We start from the raw sequence: 19,371 nt of genomic DNA, 5'->3' as shown, positions 1-19,371 counted from the left end.
ATGACTTTTACACCATTTGGTGGTTCTATAAGCTCCCAGACCTTATTAGAATACATAGATTCTATTTTAGAGTTCATCGCTCTTCGCTAAGATACTGCATCTATCTTGGAGTGCTTCGCCATATGTCCGGGGATCAGGTTCATGTTCACCAGGGATTAAGTCCAAAGACTTTCCCAAAACATGAATATTTCAGGTTGTCTAACAACCCTTCCACTACGACGATGCACTGTCTGTAATTGTGTGTCATTTGTGATATGTGTTACAGTTTCTTATGATATTTCATCTTATACTCTTGGTACTAGACTAGACATGTCCTCACTTATTTCTTCTAGAACAATTTTACTGATGGGCTTGTGGTTTATTCATAATCTTCATCTAAAAATCGAGCATTGGTGCTAACAATGATCTTCTGATTTTTAGGATTATAAAACAAACCACCTTTCCTTCCCTTAGGATATCCTATAAACAGACAAACTTCTGTACGTGATTCCAACTTTTTAGTATCTTCCTTCAACACATGTGCTGGACTACCCCATATTCGAATATGACTCAGACTAGGCTCATGCCCATTTCATAATTTCATGGGAGTAAAGGGTACTGATTTAGAAGGTACCATATTCAGAATGTATACCGCTGTTTCCAGAGCATATCCCCAAAATGAATTTGGTAATTCAGAATAACTCATCATCGATCTCACCATTTCCATAAGAGTCATATTCTTTCGTTCTTCCACACCATTCTGTTGGGGTGTACTAGGTGCAGACAATTGGGATTGAATCCCAGCTTCTGATAAGTAATTCCTAAACTCTCCAATGAGGTATTCGCCACCACGATCAGACCATAGTGTCTTGATACTTTTACCATGACGTTTCTCCACATCAGCCTTGTATTCTTTGAACTTATCAAAGCATTTAGACTTGTAGTGCATCAAGTAAATGTACCCATATCTCGAATAGTCATCTATGAAGAAGACAAAATATTTGAAACCACTTCTTGCTTGGATAGACATAGGACCACAGAAATCAGAATAAACCAGTTCTAATACATCTTTGGCTCTATACCCCTTGGCCTTAAAAGGTCTCTTGGTCATTTTTCCTTCCAAGCAAGATTTGCAAGTTGGAAAGTTTTCCAACACTAATGAACCCAAGAGTCCATCGATTAATAGGCTTTGAATCCTACTCAAGTTAATATGACCAAGCCTTAGATGCTAAATATATGTTTGGTTCATTTCCGAAGGTTCCTTCTCTTATAAGATTTAGAAGATGTGTTATTAATTTTCATTTGTTGTATCGTGGGAGTTATTGAATTATAAATTGTCAACCAACGTACCAAAATAGATAACTTTCCTATTTATCTTGATAACAACTTTGTTATCAAAAAATAGAATATCAAGTTCTTTGAATAGTTTAGAAACTGAAATCTAGTTCTTTCTAAACTTGGTACATAAAGATAATTTCTTAAAATCCATGTTTTATTCCTATCAGAGGATAAACATCTCCCACTGCAACAACTACTACTTTTACAGCAGTACCCATGTAGACAGTGATTTTTCCTTCATATAGTTGTCGGGTTTCCTGGAAACTCTGCAATGAATTGCAGACATGATCAGTGGCTCTCGTATCTACACATCAGGTACCGGTAGATAACACCACTAATCATGTTTCAACAACTAATGAATAAAATACATTTTTATTGTTCTCATTTCTGAGAGGACAGTCTACCTTAGAGTCCAAGTTTTGTTTCCAATCATAATTGGGACTACTAAGTCTATTCTATAGTATAACAGCTACGGGATTGACTAACATTTGAAATCCTAAGAATCACAAAAATATTTGGTCAAGACCAACACCTTAAAATCACCGTGAATTTTGTATGCCACGTTAGTGTGGACATATACAAATTCAATTTTTAAGAGGAGATTTTATCCATTAATTTTATTATCTCGTTAACCTAACTTTATGACAAATAAAATTAATAGTTGGTCTGTCTTTGATCAAATATTTGGTCAAAACTTTGAATTTAAAATAATATTGATTCCTCAAAACAATATCATTTAAATTCACCAACATCTCAAACACCATGAATTTTGTATGTCATGATAGTGTGGATGTATACAAATTCAAACATTTGTAAGAGGAGGGTTTTACCCATTAATAACCTTATCAACCTATCTTTATGACAAATAAAATTACCTCAAACACCATGAATTTTTTATGCCACGATAGTGTGGATGTATACAAATCCAAATATTTGTAAGAGGGGTTTTACCCATTAATTTTATTATCTTGTCAACCTAACAAATAAAATTACCTCAAACACCATGAATTTTGTATGTCACGATAGTGTGGACGTATACAAATTCAAACATTTGTAAGAGGGGTTTTACCCATTAATTTTATTATCTTGTCAACTTGACAAATAAAATTACCTCAAACACCGTGAATTTGGTATGCCATGATAGTGTAGACGTATACAAAGTCTCAACATTTGTAAGAGGGGGTTTTAATTTTATTATCTTGTCAACCTATCTTTATGACAAATTAATAGTTGGTTTTCCTTCTGTTAAACAACTAATAGTAGTGACTCCGATGGGGAGGATATTATTAAATGTGCCTAAGTGTATACCATTACTTGGTACTTAGTCCATTAAATAAGATTATGCCCCTTCCGATGGGGAAGATCACACACTCCTAATTAATTTCCTATAATCATCCAAAATGGAAGTTTGATCTAGTGATCTACAAACAAACTCATCTGATGGGGAGGGAGGCACTCAGAGCCAACACACAAGTTTGTCGCATCACTTACAAACCAATAATGGAGACCGTGGAATTTATTTACTAATCCCTCTCCCACTTAGTTATTTAAGGTGAGGAATTTTAAAATATGCACATACACATCATAGTAAATAAAAGCAATAAATATGGAAATTAATTTTCCAACTGTTATAGCCTTTTCCGTCACTGTCCTCCGTGTGCTGCCAACCCTAGCTGCTGCCATCTTTAGCCACCACAATCGGGTCTAGTCGCCGCATCTATCTTGCTTCTTTTTCTGTCGCGCCTCTGGTCCACAAATAGTACCATGTCTCGCAAGGATACGATCCGCGACAAAAATAGAATTTTACATATATTGATCCGATATTCCACAAAAGAATGTACATGTAATCTAGATCGAAACAAAAATGTAAAATCCTAATAACTAATATAGCTCATGCTGTATTTAATATTACAATCATGCACACACAATAAAATGCCCTTGACATGTCCAAGGGTTCAATCACACACAATATCTATAAGCCATAATAGTTGGAGCTTGCAACCACAAAGTTAGCACATCCTACTATTATCCTGCCTAAATTATGTATGACATGTGCATAATTAAACTAAAAACCAAACACACAGAGGCAAACCCTGGCTCTGATACCAATTGTTGGTTACTATGTGGAATATCATACTGGTTCCCCTATACAAAGATTTTGTACAAGACCTGAATCTTTACTAACAACCTATTGTGTTCTTTAGAAATTAAATTAGGAATCGTAAACGGAACTTAACATTATTAATTCCAAATTTAACTTATCTGTTCTTAGTGGTTTAGACTTGGATCGCAAACGATGCTTAACATTATTGATCCAAATCCACCCATGTTACAAATTCAATTAAATATTAATTTCTAAAATTGGCTTCTAGGAATGCATGGTGAGGTACTAGACCTTCTTGGGTATGGGATCATCCACCACTGCCTAGACAAAGCCTTTTAAAGAAATCTAATATTTAATTTTCTTATATAACCCTAGGTTTAACCAAATAAAATAATCGAATTACAAATTCAAAAAATAAAAAAAAACACAAACTCGAATCATAAATTTGAAACCTAGAATCATATGCCTCTTGTGTTTGGTATTTCAAAAATTATACAAAGAAAACTAGTATGATGCGGAATAGAATTACTAGTTATACCTTTCTTTGTAAACAAAAACCTCTTGATCTTCTGCCATATTCCTCTTCTTATCTCGGACGTCGTGTGGGCGATGATGTACCGAGACGAGAACCACCCAAGCTACCTTCTTCTCCAAGCAAGTTTCGACCACCTCAAGAACTCCAAGAGAAGATGATGTTCGGCCGCCACCAAGCTCCAAGGGATGCTAATAAACAAGACCACCTATCTCTCCTTCTTCCTTAAGCAAGATCCAACCACCAACCAAGATTCTTGAGATGAAGATGCCGGCGGCCAAGGAAGAAGAATAGGAGAGGGAGAGGATGTGAAGGGCCGACCACCAACCAAGGAAATAGAAGAGAGGAAAACTAGAACATAAGTTAAGAGGTGAGGCACCTCTATGTTACATTCCGCAAGTGTACGAAAATGTCACAAGTAATATAAAAGATTATCGTATCCACAGGGACTGGAATAAGCACTAACAATATCTCAACGTGAATTAGCTAGACAATAAATCAATGGATTGACAAAGTGTAACGCCCGAAAATTATCAAAAGTATTTTAAAAATATTCAAGGATTTTTCAGGAATTTTAGAATATTTTTATGGAATTTTTAGAGTAGCGGAAGTAGCAAAAATAAATAGAAACATAAAATAGCTTAAGCGGGAATTGAACCCGAGACCTATTGGGTCCTACAACTGATAGTGGACTCTAGTAACCAAGTGAACCCAGCAGGCCCGTGCTGAAAGGAAAGGGAAACAATTTTATTTAAGTTAGAGTTGGGTGAATTAACTCCTTAATATAAATAGGGAATTAAGTGAGGAGTTTTAATTTTACCGTGACTTACCTCTACTCCTCACCCTTACACGCCGCCCCCTTCTCCTCTTCTTTCTCTCAGCACACCAAGCCCCAAGGGCTAGGGTTCCGTCCCAAGGGTTCCAACAGCACCTTCCGGCGACGACTTCGGTTACGAGGACGTTTCTCTCCGCGAGAAGAACGCGTGGACGCGAGAGAATTGTCGAGAAGATCGTCTCCACCGGAAATCTAGCGATCAGATCGTAAGGAAATCTAGCGCAGGATGTAAGAAACCCCTCACCTGCAGTATAAGTAGTTCTCGTGTGATTGCATGCTTTAGTTTATTAGTTTATGGATTTTCGGCACATAGGGTGTGCAACAGCGCACGCCAAGTGCTCGATAGTATATTCAGCACAATTAAAATGCGATTTAGGCATTTTAATAGTTTAGCTAAATGCGATAGTAGCATTTAATTAGCATATGCAGTTTTCTACAGCTTATATGGGACTATGGTCCAATGGGTGGGCTCCCACAGTCGCCTCTAGGTTCAGACAACCTAGCTCTAGGTTCAGATAACCTAGAAATAGCAAGATAAGAAAATTTAGCTATAACCAGTATTTTATTTTAGTAGTGGCACTGTACCGGATTAGATATCCATTTGGGTTGGGCTCCCACAGTCGTCCCTAGGTTTAGATAACCTAGTAAACCCTACTAAATACGGGACTTGCAAACCCGGGTCTAGTTAGGGATGCGCGCATAGCACGTACAATTGCCGGGCCCATCAGCAGCATGATTATGTATTTTCATCTATCTATGATAAATAGTTTTTTTCAAAACTCACAAATCAGTTGTATATACAGTTTAAACTCAGTTTTAGCTTGGTTTTAGTTTTAGCTTAGTTCATGCTTCAGCTTAGTTTTCATTATTGATATATGTGATAGTTCTATGATTAGTTTTGATTCCCATGTTGTATGATACTATGCCATGCTCTCACCTATTCAGCATGTATTTCCAATAACATGTTTTCAAATCATAAATTGCATCGTATGCATGTTTTGTGAGGTAGATGGTTTCTTACTAAGCGTAAAGCTTACAGATACTTCTTTCCTTATACTGCAAATAAAGGTAAAGGAAAGATGGATTAGCGGAGGCTGGAGGTTAATGCGATGAAGATGTGTGTGGATGGAACCTGGAATAAAGATCTTGGAGAAATTAGCAAACTAAGACTTTAGTTTTATATAGTGTTATTTTTCGCATTTCTAGTTATTTTAATGCCTTGAATTGTGGACGATTTGCTTAGATTGTTAGTACTTATGCTCATAATCTTAGTTATGTGTTATTGGTATGTTTTCCAGCTATTATAGAACTCCTGTAGGTGAGTTTGGCACAAAACATTGCTGAAATCAGAGGTTTGCTGTGAAATCAGAAACCCCAATCGATCAGCTGATCGATTGGGGGCCTTCAATCGATCAGCGGATCGATTGGGAGCCTGGTTCCGCGAACAGTAAGCTTCTAGATCGATCAGCCGATTGATCCAGTCGCATTCTATCGCAAAAAGAGAGTTCATGGATTGATCGTTCGATCGATCGGGAAATCGCTCCCGCGAACAGAGAGCTCTGGAATCGATCGCTGGATCGATTGGCCAGTCTGGATCGATCAACTGATCGATCCAGAATATTACCCCGAGCACTGTAGCAATCTGAATCGATCCATGGATCGATTCAACAGCTTGCAATCGATTGAGTTCAATCTGGATCGATTGGGAAGTAAGGTTTCGACCAGGAAACCTTGTAATTCAGTTCCTTGACCATAGGGGATGTAGGATATGCCTTGTATACCTTAGATTGCATCCCTCAGCACATGTAGGACCAAGAATTTGTATTAGCTTGGCAAAGTTTTAAATTGGTACAGTTTTCCGCACCTAGACTTAGTAATGGTCATGGAGATAGCTTAGCACAGCATAATGTGATGGTCTGGCCTTATAGCCTAGCCAGGAAAAGGCGGGTTGTTACAGAGTGGTATTAGAGCAGAAAATTCCATACTTCCTACACACACATCAGCATTGAACCTGCAGCTTCCAAGTAAGAATACCTCTCACTTTGTTATGTTTATTGCTTTCATCTTTGTAGATAACTAAAGTATGCTTATCTGTGATAGTAACTAATATGATAGTATTAGCTATGTAAACATGATGCTTTAGTTATGTATGTCCTTTGTTCCTTTAGAGATGGCACGAGGACGCCCAGCTAGAAGGGCCCCAGCTACTGAGCCCTAGCATGAGGCAGGCAGTTCAGTGCCTCCCCCAGACCTTACGGTAGTAGTGGCTCAGTTACATAAGCAGCTAGCAGAACAGCAACAGGAGATAGCCACCTTAAAGGCTAATCAGCAGAATACTCCCACTGTCACCCCAGAACCGAACATAGCAACCCCAGTAGTTATAGAGGTTCCCCCAGTCCAGCCTACAGCACCAGTAGCCCCAGGAAGCCTATCTGATCCAGTGGCAGAGAGTCAAGCCCGAGAACTTCTCAGGCACCAGCGAACCATGGGATGCTCAAGCCTGGTTCAAAACACTGGAGAGTACGATGGAGCTTTTGGACTGGCCAGAACATGAGAAGGTGAAATGTGCCTCCTTCTGCTTGACAGGAGATGCACATATGTGGTGGGAGAGAATTAGAGCGAACCAGATGACATGGGCTGACTTCGAGAAAGAATTCTTCGAGGAGTTCTTTCACATGCGGGTCACAAACCGCCACTACGACGAGTTCACTGAGTTTCGTCAGGGCAACCTATCAGTGGAGGAAGCCGTGAAGAAATTTAATAGACTGGCTCGTCTATGCCCCGAGCTAGTCAGCACAGAAAAAGAACGAGTCCGGTTGATGCTCAAGATGCTGAGGCCGGAAATAGCGACGAACGTGGCTGGCGGCGTTCATTGGCCGCAAACCACCGAAGAACTAGTCAGTAGTGCTCTGACCACCGAGCACTACCAGAACAATATCAAACAGCAGAAGCAAGTCCTCTCAGAGTCCAAAGGGCAAGGAGGCTTAGGTACTCAGAAACAACACGGCCATAGCTCTAACTGGAAAGGGAACTCCAGCAGCAAGCGCTAACCAGGGAGTTACCCGAAAGGAGGACCAGCTAGTAAACAGCCTAGTTATCTCAAATGTGCTACTTGTGGGAAATTCCACCCTGGAGTTTGTCGTAAGGGCACACGGGGATGCTTCAAATATGGACAAGAGGGGCATATGGCTAAGTAGTGCCCGAACAAGACTGGTGTTCCTCAACCACAGCGATTCAGTACGGTGGCCAGCCAGCTCAGTTACATCAGATGCAGGCTGCTTTAGATGGTCCGCACATCAGCCAGGGCAGATTAGAAGCCTCTCCAGCTACGACCAATGCGAGGATTTACTCACTCACCAGAGAGAACATAGCGAATGCCTCGACAGTTGTTACAGGTCAGATTAGTATTTTACAGCAGAGTACAACTGTCTTATTCGATACTGGGGCAACCTATTCTTATATATCCAGGGCATTTGCCGAGAAGTTAGCGATACCCCCAGAGGTACCCAGTAGTTAGTTTCTGACGACATTACCTTCAGGGGAAATTATGGCATCCACGCACTGGCTCAGAGCAGTGCCAGTCATTATAGCAGACAGAGAACTCTTTTGTGATCTGATAGTGCTAGATATGACTGATTATGATGTCATCTTTGGAATGGACTTCCTGATCAGATACGGTGTCTCTTTAGAGTGCCGTAAACAGAAAGTCGTATTTCAACCCGAAGCAGAAGTGCAGTTCGAGTACATTGGAGAACCGAAGAGAAAGGCCAAGAAGTTTCTCTCAGCTCTAAAAGCACAGAAATTAATGGATTCAGGATGTACGGGATTCCTAGCACATGTAGTCAATACCAGTCAGAACAGGGACCAACAGCTAGAAGAGGTCCGAGTTGTATGTGACTACCCAGCAGTCTTCCCTGAAGAGTTACCAGGCCTAGCACCAGACAGGGAGATTGAATTTGAGATAGAACTCATTCCCGGTACGAATCCTATCTCCAAAGCACCTTACCGCATGGCTCCAGCAGAACTGAAGGAACTTCATGAGCAACTACAGGAGCTGCTTAACAAGGGCTTCATACGTCCTAGTCACTCACCATGGGGAGCGCCTGTATTGTTCGTGAAGAAGAAAGATGGGAGCATGCGCCTGTGCATAGACTACCGGGCACTAAACCAAGTTACCATCAAGAACAGGTATCCTCTTCCCAGAATAGATGACCTGTTCGACTAGCTAAAGGGAGCAGCAGTGTTCTCTAAAATAGACCTCAGATCAGGTTATCATCAGGTGAAAGTTAAAGAAGGGGATATACCCAAGACAGCATTCAGGACTAGATACGGACATTATGAGTTCGTAGTCATGCCCTTTGGCGTGACAAATGCTCCAGCTACTTTCATAGACCTCATGAATAGAGTATTCAGGGACTACCTAGATAGATTTGTTATTGTGTTTATCGATGACATTCTTATTTATTCAGGAACTCAGGAAGAACATGCAGAGCACCTGAGAATAGTATTGCAGACCCTTCAGCAGAACTAGCTGTACGCCAAGTTCACGAAATGTGAATTTTGGTTAGATCAGGTGTCCTTCCTGGGTCACATCATCTCAAAGGATGGTATTAGGGTAGACCCTAGTAAAATAGAAGCTGTGAGTAACTGGAAAAGACCCAAGAACACCAGTGAGATCAGAAGCTTTTTGGGACTAGCGGGTTATTACAGAAAGTTTGTAGAGGATTTCTCCAGGATAGCCTTCCCACTGACAGCTCTCACCAGGAAGAACAGAAAATTTCAGTGGACAGAGGACTGCGAGAACAGCTTCAGCGAGCTAAAGAGGAGATTAACCAGTGCACCTATTCTGGCTCTACCTGAAAACACAGACAGTTTTGATATTTATAGTGACGCCTCTAAATTGGGACTAGGAGCAGTACTGATGCAAAATGGCAAGGTGATCGCCTATGCCTCCAGACAACTCAAGGACTATGAGAGGAATTATCCTACTCATGATCTTGAGCTTGCAGCAGTCGTGTTCGCTCTCAAAATTTAGAGACATTACTTGTATGAAGCTCAGTGCAGAGTGTATACAGATCACCAGAGTCTGAAGTACTTCTTCACTCAGAAGGATCTGAATATGCGACAGCGTAGATGGCTTGAGCTGGTCAAGGATTATGACATAGACATCCTCTACCACCCTATCAGCGTAGATGGCAGACGCACTTAGCAGAAAGTCCGATGCTACCTTACTATCCCTAGCAGCCATGTCACCGCCCCTACAGAGAGAGATCACAGATTTTGGTCTCGAACTTATAGTGAGACAGCTCTCTACTATGACATTAGCACCTAACCTGCTTGGTGACATTCAGATAGCTCAGGAGCAAGATCCTGAAATTCAGAAAATCAAGCAAGGGTTAGCAGAATCAGGAAGTAGAGAATTCAGAGTGTCCGATAGTGGGGTATTGCACTTCGGTAACAGACTCTGTGCTCCAGATCAGGAGGAACTAAAGAGAAAGATTTTAGATGAGGCTCACAGGACTCCCTATGCGATGCATCCTGGTTCCACCAAAATGTACCAGGACCTAAGGAAACGTTTTTGGTGGCCTGGGATGAAGAGAGACATCGCTAGATACGTTAGCACCTGTCTGACTTGCCAGAGAGTCAAGGCGGAACACCAGAGACCAGGAGGAGTTCTGCAGCCTATCCAGATCCCAGAATGGAAGTGGGAAGATATTTCCATGGATTTCATAGTGGGATTACCCAGAACCACGAATGGTTTTGACGCCATCTGGGTAATAGTCGACAGATTGACTAAATCAGCCCACTTCTTAGCTATCAGGATATCCTACTCCATGGAGTAGCTAGCTCAGCTGTATCTCAAGGAGATCGTCAGACTACATGAAGTTCCACGGACTATCATCTCGGACAGAGACAGTAGGTTCACGTCACACTTTTGGGAGTGTGTATAGTCAGCATTGGGCACCAAGTTAAAATTCAGCACAGCTTTCCATCCTCAGACAGATGGTCAAACGGAGCGAGTGAATCAGGTACTCGAAGATATGCTCCGAGCATGTGCCCTAGACTTCAAGGGAAGTTGGTGCAAATATCTGAGTTTAGTAGAATTTGCATACAACAATAGCTATTAGGCCACCATCGGCATGGCACCTTACGAGGCTCTCTATGGGTGGAGGTGTAGATCTCCAATCTGCTGGTATGAGAGTGGTGAGCAGAAGGAACTAGAACTCCAGACAGATCTAGTAGCAGATACCACAGCAGCTATACAGCAGATCCACTAGAGGATAGAGACAGCTCAGAGCCGCCAGAAAAGCTATGCTGATACACGGCGCAGACCCTTAGAGTTTTTAGTTGGGGATTCAGTGTTCCTCAGAGTAGCTCCCATGAAGGGAGTAATGCGTTTTGGGAAGAAGGGCAAATTGATTCCCAGATATGTGGGACCATACCTTATCACTAGAAGAGTTGGCAAGGTAGCATATGAGCTAGAGCTACAACAGGAGATGTCAGCCATCCATAATGTATTTCATGTCTCTATGCTGAAGAAGCATATCCCAGATGCCACTCAGGTGATTGAGCCCCAGTCGGTACCAGTCCGCGAAGACCTCAGCTATGATAGTCGGCCTATTCAGATAATAGACCGAGCAGTTAAGAAATTGCAGAATAGAGAGGTACCATTAGTAAAAGTTATTTGGCAAAATCACACAGCAGAAGAGGCAACTTGGGAGACAGAAGCTAGTATGAGGCAGAAGTACCCAGAATTATTCTAAGTTTGAGGACGAAGTTTTTATAAGGTATGGGGGATTATAACGCTCGAACATTCTCAAAAGTATTTTAAAAATATTCTAGGATTTTTCAAGAATTTTAGAATATTTTTATGGAATTTTTAGAGTAGCGGAAGTAGCAAAAATAAATAGAAACGTAAAGTAGCTTAAGCGGGAATTGAACCCGAGACCTATTAGGTCCTACGACTCATAGTGGACTCTAGTAACCAAGTGAACCCAACAGAGCCGTGCTGAAAGGAAAGGGAAACAATTTTATTTAAGTTAGAGTTGGGTGAATTAACTCCTTAATATAAATAGGGAATTAAGTGAGGAGTTTTAATTTTACTGTGACTTACCTCTTCTCCTCACCCTTACATGCCAACCCCTTCTCCTCTTCTTTCTCTCGGCGCACCAAGCCCCAAGGGCTAGGGTTCCGTCCCAAGGGTTCCAAGAGCACCTTCCGGCTACAACTTCGGTTACGAGGACGTTTCTCTCCGCGAGAAGAACGCGTGGACGCAAGAGAATCGTCGAGAAGATCGTCTCCACCGGAAATCTAACGATCAGATCGTAAGGAAATCTAGAACAGGATGTAAGAAACCCCTCACCTGCAGTATAAGTAGTTCTCGTGTGATTGCATGCTTTAGTTTATTAGTTTATGGATTTTCGGCACATAGGGTGTGCAACAGCGCACGCCAAGTGCTCGATAGTATATTTAGCACAATTAAAATGCAATTTAGGCATTTTAATAGTTTAGCTAAATGCGATAGTAGCATTTAATTAGCATATGCAGTTTTCTACAGCTTATATGTGACTACGGTCCAATGGGTGGGCTCCCACAGTCGCCTCTAGGTTCAGACAACCTAGCTCTAGGTTCAGATAACCTAGAAATAGCAAGATAAGAAAATTTAGTTATAACCAGTATTTTATTTTAGCAGTGGCACTATACCGGATTAGATATCCATTTGGGTTGGGCTCCCACAGTCGTCCCTAGGTTTAGATAACCTAGTAAACCCTACTAAATACGGGACTTGCAAACCCGGGTCTAGTTAGGGATGTGCGCATAGCACGTACAGTTTCCGGGCCTATCAGCAGCATGATTATGTATTTTCATCTATCTATGATAAATAGTTTTTTTCAAAACTCACAAATCAGTTGTGTATACAGTTTAAACTCAGTTTTGCTTGGTTTTAGTTTTAGCTTAGTTCATGCTTCAGCTTAGTTTTCATTATTGATATATGTGATAGTTCTATGATTAGTTTTGATTCCCATGTTGTATGATACTATGCCATGCTCTCACCTGTTCAGCATGTATTTCCAATAGCATGTTTTCAAATCATGAATTACATCGTATGCATGTTTTGTGAGGTAGATGGTTTCTTACTAAGCGTAAAGCTTACAGATACTTCTTTCCTTATACTGCAGATAAAGGTAAAGGAAGATGGATTAGCGGAGGCTGGAGGTTAATGCGATGAAGATGTGTGTGGATGGAACCTGGAATAAAGATCTTGGAGAAATTAGCAAACTAAGACTTTAGTTTTATATAGTGTTATTTTCCGCATTTCTAGTTATTTAATGCCTTGAATTGTGAACGATTTGCTTAGATTGTTAGTACTTATGCTCATAATCTTAGTTATGTGTTATTGGTATGTTTTCCAGCTATTATAGAACTCCTGTAGGTGAGTTTGGCATGAAACAGTGCTGAAATCAGAGGTTTGCTGCGAAATCAGAAACCCCAATCGATTGGGGGCCTTCAATCGATCAGCGGATCGATTGGGAGCCTGGTTCCGTGAACAGTAAGCTTCTGGATCGATCAGCCGATCGATCCAGTCGCATTCTGTCGCAAACAGAGAGTTCAGGGATCGATCGTTCGATCAATCGGGAAATCGCTCCTACGAACAGAGAGCTCTAGAATCGATCGCTGGATCGATTGACCAGTCTGGATCGATCAGCCGATCGATCCAGAATATTACCCCGAGCACAGTAGCAATCTGAATCGATCCATGGATCGATTCAACAGCTTGCAATCGATTGAGTTCAATTTGGATCGGTTGGGAAGTAAGGTTTCGACCAGGAAACCTTGTAATTCAGTTCCTTGACCATAAGGGATGTTGGATATGCCATGTATACCTTAGATTGTATCCCTCAGCACATGTAGGACCAAGAATTTGTATTAGCTTGGCAAAGTTTTAAATTGGTACAGTTTTCCGCACCTAGACTTAGTAATGGTCATGAAGATAGCTTAGCACAGCATAATGTGATGGTCTGGCCATACAGCCTAGCCAGGAAAAGGCAGGTCGTTACACAAAGTCTAAGTGTAACTATGAAAAGTAACAAAGAAACAAAAGAATAAGAAACAAGAATAAGGGCAATGATAAAGGATGTTCTAGGAGTTTTGGTTTCTTTGTAATGTTATTCAATGTAGGATCTACCAAATCATATTCCCCAATTGTCCATTATTTGTAGAAGGTTGCTGGTTCTCTCTTGCAATAGGCAACCGGCCTAGGATTGAAATATATCTAGATGCGATCAATTAGGAGTAAACCCTTTGTTGTCCTTACACGGGCTTGCCTGCCACGTGCGTCCCTCGGAAAATCAACATAGAAATCACTACTTTTCAACCCCATTAGATATAAAGATTAACGCATACAATCTATCCTACCCTCTTGAAATACCTAATTTCCCTCTCAAGATTTCCCCTCAAACGTCCTTACACGGGCATGTTCCTGTCACGAAGATCCCTTGGAAAATCGAATGAGAAGTAATCCATACAAGATCCACAAGATATTCAAACATTCAATCTAGCATGGTAATTAAGCCCTAATCTCAACAATCCACACAAGAAAGAATAGATACAAACAGGGCAAAATCATAGAAATAGGAATCTTGGCAAATCCATAAGAGTTTTCATCAAATCCCCATTACAAATACTCCCTCCATCCTAGAACAAGAGATCTAATCCATGGAACAAGGAAAGAATCCAAAAGAAGAAGAAAAGATAGGCATCTTGATCCCCAAATCCAAGAAAGATAGGGAAGAAAAGCTTATCTACGATGAAGAACCGTCTTCGGATCCAATCCTCGCTCCCCGGAGTCTAAATGTTGAAGATCCGCCCTTGGAATCACCGAAAATCCCTCCAAGAAGGTGGAGGAACGCCCAAATCTTCAATTCCCCCCAAAAGGGAGAAGATCCTCTTTGAAATGAAGAAGAAACCTTTATATAGAGGGGGAAAATCAGGCGCCACACGAACCTAGGACTTGGCCGTGTGTGGGACACGACCTGGCTCACTCCCCTCTCTGCCTATCTCACATGGCCATGTGTGAGACACGGCCATGTCTGGCTCTGCCACTGCACTCCTTGCACGGCCGTGTAGATCCACACGACCATGTCATTCTTCTCATCTAGAAACCTTACACGGTCATGTGGCTCACACGGCCATGCCATTCTTCTCCTCTGGAAACCTTACACGGCCATGTGGCTCACACGGCCGTGTGGAGCTCACACCCCCTTGCATGACATGGCCATGTGGCTCACACACCCCCTTGATTGGCCCTGCATAGCTATATCTTATTACAATGTCTTTTACTCCATCAAGATGGGATTTTCTGTAGTTGAAGTCTTCCTCAAAGTTCTATATCCTGAAGTTATCTACATATTGGTTCAAATAACAGCCCAAAACTCCAATGGATAACAAAGTTATGCCTATTTTACTCTTGGTGTGTAGTGCAGGGATTCCACACGGCCCTGTGCTAAGGCCGTGTCACATAGAAACGCATTTTAGACCTTCAAGACGTGGCTTTCTCTAGATTAAGTCTTCATAAGAGTTGTAGATCTTGACGTTATCTACATTTTGATATTGGAACAGCTCATAACTCTAACCAAGCACAAAGTTGTGGTCATTTTACTTTTGGTCTGCAGTGCTGAAAGTTCCACACGGCCTTCGCACGGCCGTGTGAGGTTCACACGGCCTTTACATGCACGCCCCCCACACGGCCTTGACACGGTCGTGTGGGTGCCACACGACTATAACATGAAGAAAACTTAGTTTTGCATGCGCGTGTCACGCTAGAAGCTCTCGACTTCATTTAAACTCCGTTTTTGCTCCAAATCATGTCCTATCGATCAAAACAAGTAAAGAGTAGATCTCCGAACAAAATATAATGGAAGTATGGCATTATAATGAAATAGGGTGCAATAAACATAGATTATGCGCATGAAGTACAAGTCGATGTGTGTTAAAGTATGTATAAAAGTGTATATAATCTACGCACATTACACCCCCAGACTTAAACCTTTGCTTGTCCTCAAGCAAAATGCCGCAATCACGATTCATGTATTCAACAATGCATCATAATCCTTAATGCACTCTCCTAACTCTATCCACAAGTTTCATTAATGAGCATGATCATAGAAATAAACCTAGTATGGCTTAAAGCATAAGTCTCTTGTGCATGGTGCAAATAAGTAACTCAAAACTCTTCAAGTTTCAATCTATGTCCTAGTCAAATCGTCATCAAGTTTGAATTCATAATGTTTCTAGTGATAGACAAGTAACCAGTGATAGACACTTACTTGCCACACACTTGGTTCATATTTCTCAATCAACCCAAGGTCTCAAAGGCGTGCTCAATCTCAAGAGAAGCTAAGCAGTCATTTCCCCAGTAACCTAACTCAGACTCAAAGGGGTGACTTACTAGATTCCACTCACGACAACTGTTTTTTATATCCCTTATTCACTTTTTTTTTCTTTGCTTTTTTTTATAAGTGTTTGGATTGTGCAAATCTTATTCACAAATGTACCTTTAGCACAAATGTTGGGATATTTTGATTTTTCCAAATGAGGTTACATGAGTTGAGCCTCATCCAGTAACCAAAATGAAGTTTGAGAAATCACCATGGAAACCAAGTACTAAACAAAAAAGATGAATCATGACTATTTCAATGATATCAACTATTCAAGTATCAAGTCAAAGTGTAGTGAAAATAAGATCCTTAAGGTTAGGCCAAGACTAAAACTTATTTCTAATTGATACTTAGCTCAATTCATGCTACTCAAGATAGAGAAAAGAAGTACACTAAACATAGTATCATCATTTGCAATATCATGAATCAAGATAAAGAACGTGCTAACAATTTACTTTAAGACAAGAAAACATAAAAATGGAGTTTGATGTTCTCAAGATGTATGCCACAAAAAATAAAAACAAAATGCAAGACATAAGCAAAACAAAAAAAACAAACAAAGCAATTCAAATGCATCTAATGCATCCCCCCAGACTTAAACTTTTCATTGTCCCAATGAAAACTAAAAACAATGTGGAGGAGATTTTAAGAGAAGTTACCAAGTGATGAGCTCCAAATGGTTGACATTCATGTTTTTAAAGATACTCCTCCATCCAATACTCACATTCCTCCACAACTTTGAATTCTACAACAATAAGATAGACAAGAAAAATTAAGTAGAGGATACATGTTTATTATAAAGAGAGAACTAAAGACATAAAAGAAAATAAGGAAAATGAACTTGGGTTGTCTCCCAAGAAGCGCTTGTTTAAGGTCATTAGCTCGACCACCTCATTAGATTCATCTAAATCTTACTCTTGGAGGGGTAAGATATTTCAGCACCCTCCTACCAAGGGCTCTTATTATGGAGGGAGCTTTCAATATAGAAGTTAAAAAGTGAAGTATCGCTCTCTCCATCTTCGTCTTCTTTAAAGTTCTTTCGGGTGGTCGAAGACGGTTCAGATTGAGTTTCCAATTATTAGCCCAAGTGAAATCTGCACATGCAAAGAAAATACAAATCTCCCACAAACATATTAGATAAGATAGAGCCATAACCATATTAAGATAAGCAGAATAAGAAATAAAAATTGAATCACATCCAACAAAGTCAATGATAGGTACCTCTATAAAATTTTTCAAAAGATCACAAGAAATACTAACCTTACTTTGCTGAGAAATACCTAAAATTTCTAAACATGTAGATGTGACTTCCTCTAAATCTAAAGATGGTTCTGGCTCTGGCTCAGGTGTTGGCGATATCAAAGATGGTGATTCTTGAGACTCAACCATATCTACATGAGTCCCTGCACATTGTTCCACAACATGATCAATTCTTACAACCTCTAAGGGTTGTATGAACAAAGGTGGTGATCCTTGAGATGCTGCTTCCACAACACAGCTCCCTACACATTTTTCCATATCATCATCATCAACACAAACATTAAAAAATAAACCAACATCTATGCCCTCAATAGGAGAATCAATAACAAGAGGATCAATAACTTCACTTGCAGTTTTAAGTTGATCTACCACATCACATTTATCATCTGAAAGTTCAATGTCACTATAACACCCTATAAAATTTGGAGGTAGATCTAAAAACTTATTTACCACTGCATTATCTTCACAATCCTCATCTGAAGAGTCTTCATCTTTATACAAATTCAAAAATCTGCACTCAACCTTACCAGTGTCACAGAATTTTTTAAAGTCATAGTTCTCATTGACCCCCACTAACCTTTGTGGGAAAGGAACCCTTAGTGAAGGTCTTGGGAAAGGTACTTCTAATTTCCCATATTCCCTTTTAGCTTGTGGAGGAGATTCAACTTGCTTATCTAGTGTTGGTATGATCAATCGTTGAGGGAAAGGTACTTGTAGCATTTGTGAACCTCCTGGAATAATGGAACTGAGTTCATGTGGTCTTCTATTGTTCTTCTCCTCAATTCTAAACATGTCCTTCTTCAGAGGTTCTTTATGATTTTTTTCAATTCTCAACCCAACATCATCACACTTTTCACTAGATCTTGTCTGCGAAGGAGGGGGATCTTCTTTAAACCAATTTGAAACAATACTTTCAATCTTTGCCCCTAAATGTTTGAACTCCCCGTTCCGTGACTTGTGATTTTCAAAACTCATAGATGGTTGAGTTACAATTTGTTTGACAGGCTCTATAGCATTTATGGCTTGCACTCCTTGAATGTTTGAGGGAGATTTCATCCAACTTATATTCGACCATTCTTAGAGGTTCAATGTCAGTTGATCAATTAACATATATGCTTCATCTACACTTTTGTCCATAAAAGAACCTCCAGCTGATGAATCCAATAAAATCTTGTCTGAGAAAGAAATTCCCCCATAGAATATGTACAAAATCAATCATTTTTCAAAACCATGATGAGGGCACTGTCTTTGAAGACTCTTGAATCTATCCCATGCTTCAAACAATGATTCTCCATATGCCTGAGCAAAATTTGTTATGCAATTCCTCATATACACTGTTATGCTTGGAGGGAAAAAATGATTCAGAAATTGCTTCTCCAATTGCTCCCAACTTGTGATACTTTGAGGATGGAGAAAATATAACCAAGTCCTTGGTTTATCCTTGATACTGAAAGAAAATGCCATCAATCGAACTGCATCTGCTGACACTCCTTCATATTTCACCATATCACAAATCTCTAAAAATGTTTCAAGATGCAGATAAGGACTTTCTGATACTTCTCCTCCAAATTTGTGACCTTGTATCATAAAAATTAACTCTGGGTCTAGTTGGAAACTTTCTGCTTCAATTTGAGGTTGCACAATGAGAGATAAAAATCTTGCAGAAAAGGGTGTAGAAAAATTTCTCATGGGCCTGCTTGACATGTTAGTGCTCATGGATATTCAAGAATCAAAAAGAAGAAATAAAATGCAATATTAAAAGCAAGAAAGAAAATACAGAATTCAAATTGCAAGAAAGAACGTGCATAATGAAAACAAGAAAGAAAAGATAAAAGAAAAAAGAAAAATGTCTAGAATAATTCATATGATAAAGATTGCAAGATAT

The 19,371-nt window shown here is 40.2% G+C and overlaps 1 non-coding gene across 1 annotated transcript; it reads left to right on the top strand.

The window, feature by feature from the left end:
• Nucleotides 1-18,711: 18,711 nt before the first annotated feature.
• Nucleotides 18,712-18,817, top strand: LOC122003115. Its single transcript, XR_006117788.1, has one exon. It is a non-coding gene; the product is annotated as a small nucleolar RNA R71 (small nucleolar RNA).
• The last annotated feature ends 554 nt before the right edge of the window (nt 18,818-19,371 follow it).

This window comes from Zingiber officinale, chromosome 7A (assembly GCF_018446385.1).
Source record: "Zingiber officinale cultivar Zhangliang chromosome 7A, Zo_v1.1, whole genome shotgun sequence".
In the NCBI taxonomy this organism is placed as follows: domain Eukaryota; kingdom Viridiplantae; phylum Streptophyta; class Magnoliopsida; order Zingiberales; family Zingiberaceae; genus Zingiber; species Zingiber officinale.
Note: the sequence above shows the minus strand (reverse complement) of the source record. Positions and strands in the feature narration are given on the sequence as shown.